This window comes from Embiotoca jacksoni, unplaced genomic scaffold (assembly GCF_022577435.1).
Source record: "Embiotoca jacksoni isolate LCO1_2020_lvr unplaced genomic scaffold, fEmbJac1.0.p SCAF_10, whole genome shotgun sequence".
Lineage (NCBI taxonomy): Eukaryota > Metazoa > Chordata > Actinopteri > Embiotocidae > Embiotoca > Embiotoca jacksoni.
Window position 1 is genome coordinate 11,871,975 of NW_027185230.1, and position 14,333 is coordinate 11,886,307.

Here is a 14,333-nt window from a genome sequence, read left to right on the forward strand (position 1 = left end):
TTTGACGGGGGTGGGAGGGGGAGCGCGTTGGTGCCAGCGATTCATCTGGGCGGTTCGGTCGGCGTGAGGGTGGGAGGGCGGAGGGGGGAGGGGGGCGGAGGGATGTCTGCTATATTGTCTCTGACTCGGTGTCTCCACAGTTAATTAAAGGGGTATTAACTTACAGCTTTATGTAAATGATATAAAAGAGAAGCAGACGAAGCGCAGGCTCACAAAGACATGTCCTTCCATATCGATAATGCCATCGATCTGCCCACTCGGCCCCCGAAGACAGGCCGAGCGGCTCAGAGGTGTGAGGCTGCGTTTAAAGTTACCCCTTACTCTGAAGAGCGTTCGGCCTGGCCGGCTTCCCCTCCCTCATAAATGGAGTGGAGACAAGCAGATGAAGAAGTAGAACAAATCCTCCCACACTCGGCTGATTGTGAGGGCGAAGCGTGACGAGTCCTCTCGCCGCCGACAGCTGTCGTATCTGTCAGCGAACAATCTGCGCAGTGAAGAGACGCGAGGACTGAGTCACTTCACTGGGAAGGAATACGGAAATTCAGTCAACAATTTGTTCATCATTTGTGTGGCCTTTAACCAGGTGTTTCAGTTGCTAACCGACGCCGAGACGGGAGGCGTGAGGGGACACTATGTCCCGCCCACCTGTACCGGAAACCTGACTACAGCCCAGAACTGTCAATCAAACGAGCCACGCCACCAAACATAGCTGTGTTTGAGTCCTAATATCTAATGAATGCTGGAATTATTTTCAGAAGGAACCACCAGAACACTGATCAGAAGGAGGGAATTTATCTAATGATGCCATAATGACTTGTGGAAAACATTTACTGACTTTGTATTTCAGGAGAGAACTTGATGCTTTTTGAATGGGAGTCTATTGGAGCCAGCGGGGTGTTTTTTGGAGCCAGCCCCTAGTGGGCCTCAGTGGTATTGCAGTTTAACGCACTTCTGCATTGGCCTTAACTTTTTAGACCCAGATACTACGAACATTTTTACATACAGGTAATGATTCAAACACGTACCTCTTCTCCTACCAGGCATGCACAAAGTAAATAAGGGCAAAATAACCACAAACAATATGCGATCACGATTTTACGATGCACGTTGTTTAAATTTAGCATGCCAACACGATAACACTTGCTACAAAAGTGCAGGTGAGGCTGATGGGAACGTCATTAGTTCTGCAGGGATTCGGTCAAATGTTCAGGATTTCATCTTCAGTAAACCATGACCGTATCTGCAACAAATGTCTCGACAATCATCCTGACAGTTGTTGAGGCAGTTCCCTGGAAATATTTCAGTTTGCCCCACGCCGCTACACGTGGCTGCAAAATGTTGAGAAATGCTGCTTTCAGTTTTTTAAGGAACCTCCGGCGCTTCTCATTCGTCCGGCGAGGGAAGTGCCCGGCACGCACCGGGCGGACGGTGCGGGGAAAACCCCTGCACAGATGGTCAGTCAGCCGCAGAGCTGAAAACGCAAGCGCATGAAAACCTCAGGAGATATCGGGCTTTCCGGTTCAGCTGACCTGCATGTGCTCAGAGCGTGGAAGGAAGCAGAGACAAAGGACCCGAGCCGGCTTCACACTCTGTCCACCCGGCAGACTGTGGTGACCGAGCAGCCGTGGGGCTAGCGTCCAGAGTGAAACGCCGATCCAACGCGTAAATTAATGCTTGGTGACAGACTGGATTTATTTGCTGAGAGCGTTCGAGGCCGGAATAAATCTATGTGGGACAAATGCGGTGCGAGGCTGCCTGAATAAATGGTGACAGAGACTGAGAGCACATTGTTTGTATCAGGACGCGCTGCCTGAAGGTCACCGCCACACGTTTTCATATCTGGTTTTCGATTTTAAACGGGGAGAAGTCAGACCCCCCCCCCCCGAAACGCAAAACCGAGGCCGCTCGCACAGCCGCCGTGCGGTCACGTCCTTCCCTTTAGGCCTCATTAAATGCATAACCTCTCGCTTGTCCGTCGACAGAAACGCAGCGCGATGCTGAGCGTCAGTGACGAGCGTCGAGAGCGTTTCCTCTCCCGACTATCTGAAGGAGAAAACTTCTTTACTCAGCAGTTCAGGAGGAAATACTGAGTAAATGTGCAGATTATTTCTTTAATTGAAGCTTTTCTGTCTGTTAAATGTCCGAAAATGAAGACGAACTGGTAGCAGTCGTGTTCTGACAGTTCGTCGTGTGTCGACCTTCAGGTTAGTTTTCGGGAACGTTGTTTTCTTTCCTTCCGGCAGAACGTAAAAAAGAGAAAAATAAGAGAAGTTGCTAAAAAATATTAATACGCTCATCCAAATCATACGTACACGAATATCTGCTGCGTGTTTCCAATCAGCTCGGGACAGGCGCTGCATTTACATGCTTCCGTTTAATGCGATTTCTCGGGAACGCCTCGAGGGAAATTCTTCATATTTGGCACAAACGTTCACTAGGACACAACGATAAACTCATTCGATTTTGGGGGTTTCAAAGGTTAAAGGTCCAAAGTCACCTAACAAAACACATTTTAAGTCCATAACTCAAGAATTCATACTCCAATTACAAACAACTTTCACACAAATTTCTAACAGGATACAATTATTAAGTGATGACATTTTATATCCAAAAGGTGAATTGATGACACTAATCTTGATTGAATTTCTTCATATTTGGCACAAACGTTCCCTTTCTCCCGACGGTAAACTGATTTGAGTTTGGTGGTTCAAAGGTCAAAGGTCAAAAGTCACAGTGATCTAAATAAATTGAGTCCTTACCTCAACTCAAGAATTCATACGCGAAATACGACCAAATTTCACGCGAATGTCTAACAGGATAAAATGATGAAGTGATGACATTTTATATCCATAAGCTCACAGGTCAACTTCACTGTAACATCATAATGTTTCTGTCCATTATTCAGCACCATAACTGATACAACTGTGACCATATTTCACATTTGGTCAGATGCTGAATTGTTGACATATTCTTAATAGAATTTCTTCGGACCAAACGTTCACTCGGTACCAAAAAGAAACTGATTGGATTTTGAGGGTGAAAGGTTACAGTAATGTAATGTCCTTCCATTATCTTGAAAGTGATATTTCAAGAATGCATCTTTTTCTTCAAATTTGGCACAAACGTTCATTTGGTCCCAGTTGAACAACATCCGCAAAAATACAATCGTAGCTCCCATTGACTTCTATCGGTTTCCCCCCAAAAAATACCACAAATTTCTGACCCGTATATAGAAAAATAGAGAAACAACCTCTCTTGGTTTAAGTCCTCATCAACATGCATCAGGCTCCACAGTTTAAACTACTAGCAAAAGTATTGCCAGGAGCACATGCAGAGCTGCAACATTCAGTCCGTTAATCAATTAGTCGGCTGACTCCAAATGAACAGAAATATATCTATCTTCATGTTCAATGAATCACTATGAAGTGTATTTTAATACAAAACTCTCAAACTGAAGGAGATCAAAATCTTCACTTTCTTTTGCTTCCATTATAATTATTCAGTAATTTAAGCCACCTTTTTTTTCTGATATTTCTCATACCAAAGGGATTAATTAATGTAGAAAACGCCACAGACAGTAACACGGCTCTTTAATCTCATTTCAGTTTGATGAGGAGCAGTTATTGATTCAAACCCTCTGACAGCCATTTCCACTATTGACCAGGCTGCTGTCATGTCCTTCTCGGTTCGCATTAATGGGTAATGCAGCACCTTCTCTTAAATACAGGCTGGAGGATGTAAAGGCACGCTCCGAAAATGAAAGCAGGAAGATGGGAGGATTTTTTTTCTCCTTTTGATTCGATGTATTTATGTGCAGGATGGATGTCAGCTGGCGTTCATGTTTGATCATGTGTGACAGTTTTCTAACTCCCCTGAAAACGAAACACTGGAAGAGCCGGACGATGCTGTCAAAACACGGCAAACTGTGGATACAATTTCAGGGTGAAAAAAAAACCAGTAGCGCTCAGCTGTCAGGTGTTGGTTTGAGTGGAGAGAAATTAGGACTCATTAGTGTGGAGTGAAAACGGCGGTGACGCTGAAAACTGAAACGCTGTCGTGTGAAAGTGAAGAAGACCCGGCAAGCGAGTGAGTCACGCCGCCAGCTTCTCTCTCTCCCACACGGAGATGTTTGTGTTCGATGCCATGAAATGAAAATGAAATCAGTGTCCAGCTTTGCTGTGGCTTTCATCCCCTCACTTAAATTTTTTTACATTTTGCCCCCATGAGAACAGATTGTCCTCTGCTCGCTGAGCGTCACCGCGTCTGATGGCTGACGGACATTTTTGGAAAAATGTGCTGCAGATCTGAGGTTTTAGATCAGCTTTTTATTTCTGGGCTGTAAATAAGTGGCCACCAACAGTGACATCACCCGTTCGTCTGTGAACGGCCGTTATGAGGCCTCGAGTTCGGAGTTTGTCCCTCGCCATCTTGCCTGTTCGTAGTGTTTTGGAGCAGGAAGTGACCATATTTGGACGAGCTGGTGAGGAGCTGGCGGTGGATCCGACTCTATCTGATTGGAAACCCGACGATACTACGTCAGGTTCTCAGTCAACTCCTCCCCAGCTCGTCCACGTATGGTCACTTCTGGTTCCAAAACAAAATGGCGACGGCCGAAATCTGAACTCGAGGCTTCAGGACAGCAGCTCACAAACCAACGGTTGGTTGCCACTCAGTACAAACCTTCTCCGATGCTTCTGTAACTGAACCCAAGTTTCATGTGCATCTGCCCCCTAGCTCCTTTAAATTAAATGCGACTGTCAGAGAAAGTCATCACTCTTTGACAACCTCCGACTTAGTGGAGGCCACGGGAGGAATTCTCATTACAACGATTTCATTATAGCTATTTTATAACATGCGTGATTATCATTTGGAATTACATGTCCTCTTCCGAAGGTGAGTAAGTACGGTGAGATGACGGCAGGCTCAGACATGTAATTAAACCCGTATCTAATAATACATCTAATGAAGACAAATGGGGGGATTTGCAGAGTATGTAGACATGCATTACAACAGACATGGATTGTATCTCCATACATCACAGAGTCAAGAGAATGGACCTATTGCCTATTGCGTTTTTTTTTTTTAAACCACTTGTATGCCAAATTGCTTTCTGAAAATTCTCTTAAACCTCTTTATATTCGAACTATAGAACCAACAGACCAGGGGTCAGACTGTCAACACCGACTTCTACTGGGACCTTCTGAGGCATCTGTTATGGTTCGGACTTCTTTTCTGCTTTGTAGTCTTCAGGTCAGTCTGGGTTTTGTGCCTCCTGTTTGATTTCTGAAATGATTCACCTCTGTCTGTCTTGTTTCACTTCCAGTCCTTTGCATGATTGTTTGCCCCGCCCCCTGATTAGTTTCACCTGTCCCTCATTGTCCTTCCCTTCCTGCTGTATTTAGTCTATGTGCTCTTATTCCTTCTTTGTCAATAAAGAGACGACACTTGAAATGCTTCCTCATGAAAGTTATTGCGTCCACCTGCTCCGTGTGCATCGCTGGGCTGCGTTCAACAGCAACAGCCTTTTTGATCACCCCTCGTGTTGTGCTGTATAGTAACCAGACAGCCACAGTGCACTCAGACTGAGTAATGAGAAGGTCATATTAGTGTCAGTTTAAATAAAGCTCCTGTCCAATGAGACAAACCATTTTCCACACACTGAATTACACTCCCCGAAATCTGAATCTAATTCACTGATGTGAGCAGCTGGTTCAAGTCAAACCGTGACATAATAAAAATGAAAGTGACAAGTCTGAAAATGAAAATTGTCCTCTACTAATGTGCAATTTCTCTTACTTCAGTAGAAAGAGACGAAATGACTGTTAGTACATTTGCATGAGATGAAAGCAAAAATGAACTTTGCTTTTAAGATTGTGGTTTTGGTGCCAAGTGTAAATCTGACTAGTGGACTAAAATAAATAATGTAGCGATAAACAGTTTAAGATACCGCACAACAGATGTTTGAATAAACAATGGGTGCATTTTAGCAGGATTTCTGTATTCGTGGCAGTCGGCGCTGTAGACTTTATTAAACGTGTTTATCCATGGTATTATGTATAATCCCGACCACATTTACACAAGCCAAATCGCACAACCTCTACCACCGAATACAAACACATCTTCAGTAGAAATATAATCCCATAATCTCCATCCGGAGCTGATTGTCCAATAAGAATTCACTTCACAGAAAAAGAGATCAGACAAGAAACTTCTTGCAGGTCCAACAACACTACAAATTAAAAGTCCAGTCAACTTAAAATTAGTGTAAAGCTAAATATTTAACATAAATTCATTTTATACTGCAAATTAACTATGAAATAACTAGAATTACCACCTTGCGGTTGTATGCCTCTGATGTATTGACCTCGACCTCTGACCTTGGATCTCCAAAATCTACTCATTTGATCCTTAAATCCAAGTGTATGTTTATGCCAAATTTGAAAAAGGTCCCTCAAGGCGTTCCCAAGTTATCGTGTTCACAAGTATGGGAACAATATCAGGTCACAATGGCCGTAACCTCTGACCTTTGACGACCAAAGTCAAATTACTTTACCATTTTGTGCCAGATTTAAAGACATTCAGTGACAGTGGCCTTGACATTTGACCTGTGATCACTTAAAATCTACTCGCTTCATTCTTCTGTCCAAGTGAATGTTTGTGCCAAATTTGAAGAAGGTTCCTCAAGGCGTTCCTGCGATAACGTGCTCACAAGAATGGGAACGAGAGACGACAGTGACCTCCGACCTTTGACCTTCAAAAATCTAATCAGTTTATCCTCAACTCTTGATGAATGTTTCTGCCAAATTTTAAGAAATTGTTTTATTTGTGGTTAATCCAGTGTAACGTTCATCAATTCAGATGTTTTCCACAAACACCGAAAGGCAACACACATTTGCGCATCTGAGGATGTGAGAAGAGATTCACAAATGTACCAAAATATGACTGCACCTAAATGTCACAAATATATTCAACGTTTTGTATGAAAAAAAAAGCACTTCCAACAGATTAAAGAGCCTAAAATTTCTACATCCAGTACCGAAATTTACTCGTCAGATTTTACTCAGTACAATTATGTTAAATGTCTTCAAATTGGGGTTAAATTAATGATTAATCTGCAAATTATTGAATGTAAAGAACAACATAAAGCTGAAAAATAGCCATCAAAGTGTGATTTTTAGCTGTTTTTACAACTGACAGAGACCCAAAAAAATGGTGGCATTTCTGTTTGACAAATTAATCAATTATTAAAATAGATAACATTCAGCATCTTAAATTTATTCTCAAATTGGTTTTAAAATGTGGATCATGAGGCGTGGTAACAACTTTTGAGACTAATTTCTCTGTAAAAACCAGCCTGAATGTTTCAAAGTTTCATTTTAACCCAAAAACACATCTGATTTCAGAATATTTTAATTTATTTATATTTCTCTGGTTGCACAAATAAAAGAATCCAAATCATAAAAATCTAAATGTTCATCAAAAATATAAAGATCCAGTTTTATGTTAAATATCCAGCAGTGACTCATGCTGCCTGCACAATAAACATAATAATCCCAGTGACGACCAGTTAAAAAATATCTTATCACACAGACCTTCAGACCTGCATCCGAGCTGAAGTTGGACTTAATTCGGATTTTGTTCCAATCTCACGTCTGAACCCAAAACGCGCTCTCTGTGCCTCCCTAACCAGCCGCTGTCAGCTGCCCTCCGCTGGATTCCTGCCTGCCTCAAACATCTGGTGCCTGAAAACCGCTGGAAAATCCAACTGACTGCGACTCCTTTTGTAAAAAAAAAAAAAAAAAAAAGGAAAAAAGAAAAGAGAAAACAGGAAGAAATGCTGCGCGGCGGTTCACGGAGAGACGAGCTGCACTCACCAGTCCCGGTCTGTCGGGTGTTGTGTCTGCGTCCAGAGACGGTGCTTGTGTCTGCCGACGGTGCTCACTGGTCTGCGCGGAGAGGCATGTCTGTGTGAGTGTGTGTACGCGTGTATGTGCGTGTGCGTGTGTGTGTGTGTGTGTGTGTGTGTGTGTGTGTGTGTGTGTGTGCAAGAAAAGCCAGAGGTCTGTGGAGCCCGTGCGCAGTGAAACACGCTGTGGAGGCAGCTGAGGAGCTTTTATTTCTGCGCTCCGTTCAACCTTTCCCCATTCAAGAAAAAGGTTAGTCCCGGTGGGAGCCGCTCTGCTCGCCGCGGTAGCGCCACATGCACTGATGACGGGATGCAAAGCCGTTGTGTGCGTGCGTGCGCGCGCGTGTGTGTGTGTGTGTGTGCGTGCGTGCGTGCGTGCGTGTGTGTGTGTGTGTGTGTGTGTGTGTGTGTGCGTGCGTCAAATCATGTCATAAAAAAACAAGAGGGGAAACAGAAGTATTAACGATGATGCATGAAATGAATACAAGACAACATCAATAGACAAACAACAACAAAATAAACTCAGTAAAAACACTATGTCTACTACCAGAAGTACTACTATGACTACTACTAATAATAATAATAACATTACAAAATCCAAATTAATAAGTATATTACGTCTAATGTTAAATAAAAGACTTTCTACTGAAATACGTTCATTTGACTCATTGATTTTTTTATTTTTTTTTGAGAATTTCAGTGCTACTGGTACCAACTACCAAAATTTTGGTGAAGGTCATGGTCACCTCATACTGTATCTGTACCATTCTTGTGAATGGATTACCCCCGGAACACTTTAAAAGGGAATTCTTTAGATTTGGCATAAACGTTCACTTTGGGCCCAATGATTAACTCATTAGGTTTTGCCGGTCAAAGGTCACTGTGTCATCACATCCATACCATTCATCTGTCCCATTCTCATTCACATGATATCTCAGGAATGCTTTGAGGAAATTTCGAGAAATTTGGCACAAACATTCAAGTGGACTCAAGAATAATTGTTTTTGATTTTGGTGGTCAAAGGTCGCCGTGACTGCACGTCCATCCCATTCTTGTGAACGCGATATCTCAGAAACGCCTTCACAGAATTTCTGCAGAATTGGGACAAACATTCACTTGGTCTGAAGGATGAAGTGATATGATTTTAGTGGCCAAAGGTCAAAGGTCAAGGCCACTGTGACCTTATATCTGTACCGTTCTTGGAAATGCAACATTTCATCAAACTTGTTACAAACGTTCACTGGACTCGAGGGTGAACTGATTAGATGTTGGTGGTCAAAGGTCAAGCCCACTTTACCCTCACGTCCATTCCGTCTGTTTGTTCTTTCCTTCCCTTTTCTTCATGACTCTCCTCTTTCCCGTCACGTTTTCTTCATATCCTTTTTCTTTTCCTTCATTGTTTCCTTTCCTCTTTGTTTTTTTGTCTTCCTTTACGTTCTTTGTCTTACGTTTCTTTGCTTTCCTTTTCATCCCCATTTTTCCTCCCATTCTTTTGTTTTCTTTCTATCTCCTGCCTTTATTGCCTTTTCCTTTTCTCTTCTTTCTTATCCTCCTTTTTTCTTCTTCTTTCATTTCCATACTCACTTTCTTCCTTTCGTTACAACTAATTTCATTCTCGCCATCTCATGTTTCCCTCCCTCCTTCTTTCTTTTCCTTCACGGTCTTCTTTCCTTTCCTTTCCTTTCCTTTCCTTTCCTTTCCTTTCCTTTCCTCACTTTGATACCGTTCGAGGCGAAAGTGGTTCTCCCACCTGATTCCAATGCTGCAGGCACCAGCTCTATACAAACTCATAAAACATGAATAAAAAACAGATCTGTCTCATTAGCAGTGATGCACGCAGCGCTGCTTAGAGTCAATTTTAAAGCCATACATGGGTAGCGTGTTCGCCTCTCAGTCTCTGCAGAGACTGTGTGTTTTTCACGACACGCTCCTGTGTTTGCCTTCTGGAGAAAATCCACTTGTTTTCCCAGTCTAATGTAAAGCAACCATATTGCCGCTGCAATCAGCCCCACAAATTAGATGAAGTGACTGTGGCAGAAGCTCCACTCGCGGCAGTAGAACATGAGATAGGATTGCGAAGGCTGCGTTGCTTTTGACTGGCTCGGAGCAATTTGCCGTGATAATAACTTTTAAAATCTCCGAGATAGGATCGCGCGGGGTGAGCGAGATAAGGCCGAAGGAGGAAAATAAGCAATATTAGACAGACAATTGAAGAAAGAGGCCCGAATTACGGTACACAAAGACAGAGATAGCCGATAGAGCTGCCATGCACGGTGCTCGCCGGCCTGAAGTAACTTGAGGTTTCCGTCTTTTGCCCAAGAACAAGAGGACAGAGAGATTGAACCTCTAACCTTACGATTAGTGGGCTACCCGCTCCACCATCTGAGCTGCAGCCACAGTTAAAGAATCCCTAAAGCATTACATTGATTTAAAAGATATACTTCATGGTAAAATAAGGCAAAATCTAGATCAGAAGAATTAAAGCAGCCCGCCCCCAAACATGCTTTGTTTAAGTCCTAATATCTGATGAATGCTGGAGTGATTTCTAGAAGGAACCACCAGGACACTGATTAGAAGGAGGGAATTTATTTAATGACACCATAATGACTCGTGGAAAACATTTACTGACTTTGTATTTCAGGAGAGAAGTTGATGCTTTTTGAATGGTAGGCCATTGGAGCCAGAGTTTGTGGGTTTTTTTTAAGCCAGCCCCTGGTGGCCCTCAGTGGTATTGCAGTTTAAGGCACTTCTGCATTAGCTTTACTTTTCAGACCCAGAAGCTACGTCCACTTTTATATTCAGTTTATGGTTATAAAACTGACATTCAGCAACATATTTATGGTCAGTTAACCTCTCGGCAGTGCTCCCTGCTGTGTGGACGTCTACAGTTTGTTTTTATATGAAACAAGTTAAACAAATGGACCTCTCAGAATCACTCACAATTTATAAGCTAAAAATATGTGAAATGAGTTTCATGAGAAGTTTATAACTGCAGCAGCAGACAACTAGAGAGCTGAAAAAGTGTTCTTCAGTATGTGAATACCTGCTGGTTTTACATTTACAAAACCCCAAAACAACTTTTAAAGCAGCGGGGAAAATTAAGTGTCGAGAGCAAGGTTGTCGTTTTGTTTTTTTACTGATGTAACACGTAATCCAATCAGCTGTTTACTCCCGACAGTTTGGGTAGTCAAGGTTCAATGAGGCATTGAAGTGTGATGTAAAGGAAGTAACTGTTGATGTAGTACTGATGAACACAAAGGGCACACCGGTCATGTCCTCCGGAGAACTTGAGGCTAATTATCTCTGCAGAAGGTTTGGTAATTGGACAGCCTTGTTAGTCTCTTATCAAGGCTTTGGTATCCAAAAGCCTTGTTGTGTGTGTGTGTGTGTGTGTGTGTGTGTGTGTGTGTGTGTGTGTGTGTGGACGGGTGTTTCTGTTTTTATGAGGGCTGATTTTTTTTTTTATACCGCATGTTTTCTTTGACCACCCCTCGCTACTTTAAAGGACTGTTTGAAGGTAAAGACTTGTGTTTTATGATTACAGGTAAACTACAATAGCTTGCTTCCCTCCTCGCTGACCGTGCCGAGATCCCCCCTCCAGCAGCCTTGGAAGGTTCAGATCACAAAACACTTCTTCTTTTGAGCAATGAGGACAAAACACAGCACTGTTTTTCTGTTTTTTCAGGTCACAGACGACCAATTTAAAAAGAAACCGCATACAGACGGCCAGGTTTTTATGACATAACTCACTGCAGTGGTTTAAGGTTTGAGGTGGATTGGGGTTACAGATTTAGTTGTGATGCTCAAGGCTAGGATAAGCGATAAAGAAGGGGATGAAGTCAGTTTATTTATTAAAACAAATCAATTTATATCAGCTTAAATTAATCATCAGCCCTTCAATAAACATTATTTCCTATGAAAATAATTGTAATTCATTACAGAAAAAAAACAAGCTTTCCATGTTTTCCAAATGTTTCCAGTCAGGCCTTCAATAAACATTATTTCCTCTGAAAATAATTGTAATTCATTACAGGAAAAAAACAAGTTTTCCATGTTTTCCAAATGTTTCCAGTGTTTTGCGGGTGCCTGACCCCATCACACCTCCACACTGTCCCTAGAGATCATCTGTATATTGCATCTTGATGAAGCACTACGTCCCAATTGTAAACATACTACATGTAACAGTACATACTTTTTAAGGGCAGCTGCAGTACGGACTAAAAGTAAAAAGTGCAAGGCGATTCAAAGTGCAAGGCAGGTACATCTCCGGTCTTATAACTCGTCTCGGATGCGATTACGTGAAGATTGAAAAAGGGAGGAGGTCACGTCTGAACGTAAGAATCAAGTGGACATGAGCGGGAAAGAGTTCATCCTGAGGAGGACTGACAGCGGAGATGAAATCTAACAGAACTCTAGTTTCTCTCCGCTTCTCTCGACTGATTTTAGCTGTTCTGATTTCCCTCCCCCATCCACCCGTTGCCCTTTAAAACTGATTCACTGGTGACCCCCAGAAAAAGGAGGGACAAAACAGATTTGTCCTCTGCCTCCTCATCCGCATTCTTCCTGCCTACGGATCCTTTTTCCGTTTCCTACCTCGCCACAAGCAGCTTTTATGTCATTTGCTCAGCGGCATTATTCAATTTAAGCCCTTTAAGGCGACACAGACGACGTCTCTGCTGCATATAAATCAGATTTTTTTTTTTTTTTTTTAAACCGTGTTGTTTCAAAAACGACAGCGCTTCATTTTTAGCGGTCCGGAGAGACTCGACGGGATGAAAATAAACTTTGTGAGTCATCAAAGACACATTGCAATTATGACTGACGTTGCAATAACTAATAGACAAATTTTTTTTTTGAAAAAGGCATATATTAATTGGTGTGGAAGCTTCTTAGCCGGCATTATGTTTGGATCCTTGGGGATACTGGGACAATATTAACTGGGCCGAGAGTTTATGATGCTCACAGGAGACCTGAAGGCTAAATTAAGGCTTTCAAGTGCAGAATGATTGCAGCTCATTGGCAGCCTAGGATACAGCTCATAACCAGGATAATTAAAATCCTGTTTTGTCTCAGTCATGAAGCTGCATCGGTTGTCCACCATTGTACAGACTCGCAGTTCAGTCCGCCTCTGGCTTGACTGGACATCCCAAATTGGAAGACGTTTTCAGTTCAGCACCTGATTTTGACTTCATCTTTGGCCCCGTCGGGACTGGATTTAAGTCTCAACAGAGGATGTAGGATGATCTTGATATTACCTGCCTCGGTGAGTGACTTTAATGCAGTCTGAAGTGCATACGTTGGTAATTTGTAGCCCTCTTCCGAGTAATAATTACTGCTGAATTTACCTCCTGTTTAACTGTGAGCTGGCTGCTCCTTCTGTAATTTAAATCACAGGCACAGCATGTCCTTTTATTTCAAATTGAGTGAGCAGCTGCTTGTCCTTTCACTAAGAAGGGATGCCGATCTGGCAGTTGTTCTTCCGGAGAGGTAAGCAACCGCCTGGCTGACGTTGTCGAAATAATAATTTCCCAGAGAGATCTTATTAACGGTTGGTCGGGCCAAAGCGCCCAGGAATTTTGCACAAGTCAGTTATTTTTTCACAACAAAAAACTTTGTTAATGTTTACCCGATACTCGTCAAAATATATCACCAACGAACCGAAAATGTCAAACGGCTGGTGTCACTACGTAAAAACTCAACAAATCACCATACTCAGAGGGATTCATCCTCCGGGAGCCACGAATGTCTGTACCAAATTCTGCACAGCTCCGTCAAGTGACCTGCTGGTGGCGCTGGGCGGATACCCTGCCGGCAGACCTTCCTGATGCCCTTTATCCTGACATGTTTTCTTTCCATTCTACCTGAGAAAGCCACTCCCTTCTTCTTACACATGCGAGGCGGCCAGTCGGCTGCCTCGGCACAACAACAATTATTCAGCTCAGTACTTTGTGGTGATAAGGATTTCATTTTACGAGAACCCACACACGCGCCCATCCCCTACCCCCCACCCCCCGGGTAATCAGCCGTGCAACTGCAAACATATCAGGCCGGGGGGGGGGGGAACAAAACATCTGCAGCAGCCTCCGACGGGATAAAAGCCTCCTCGGTGTAATTGAGAGGCTCCAGCAGAGGGTTTTCAAAGTAGCTCATCACATCACACGCCATCCTGTTCTTTCTCTACACATCGTACTCGCTGTGCTTTTGTTTCATCTCCTTTGACCGCGGTCTCGTGCGAAAGACAGATGTTTGTTGGCCAGCTGTCCTCTTTTTCAAAAAGTCACGCGGCAAATCCAGGTGAGGAAGAAAAAAAAAAAAAAACAATCTTTGCCGAGACCGTCCTTCCGTCCGTCCATCCATCATTCCGTCCGCGTGGCTACCTGTTTGACACTCTGCCCTCTGGAAAATTGCCCGAGCCCATCGGCGAGGC

The 14,333-nt window shown here is 43.1% G+C and overlaps 1 protein-coding gene across 4 annotated transcripts in view; it reads right to left on the reverse strand.

The window, feature by feature from the left end:
- Positions 1-14,333, reverse strand: part of npy8ar (neuropeptide Y receptor Y8a) — a 53,237-nt gene that overhangs the window by 30,048 nt on the left and 8,856 nt on the right. For 2 of the 4 annotated variants that reach the window (XR_011179123.1, XM_069166942.1), the window contains exon 1: positions 7,875-8,179. The exons of 1 other annotated variant lie outside the window; for it this stretch is intronic. The gene's annotated coding sequence lies outside the window, so the exon portion shown is untranslated. Of the gene's footprint in view, positions 1-7,592; positions 7,797-7,874; positions 8,180-14,333 lie in introns of those variants that run through there. One more of the 4 variants, XM_069166951.1, reaches the window with a different exon arrangement.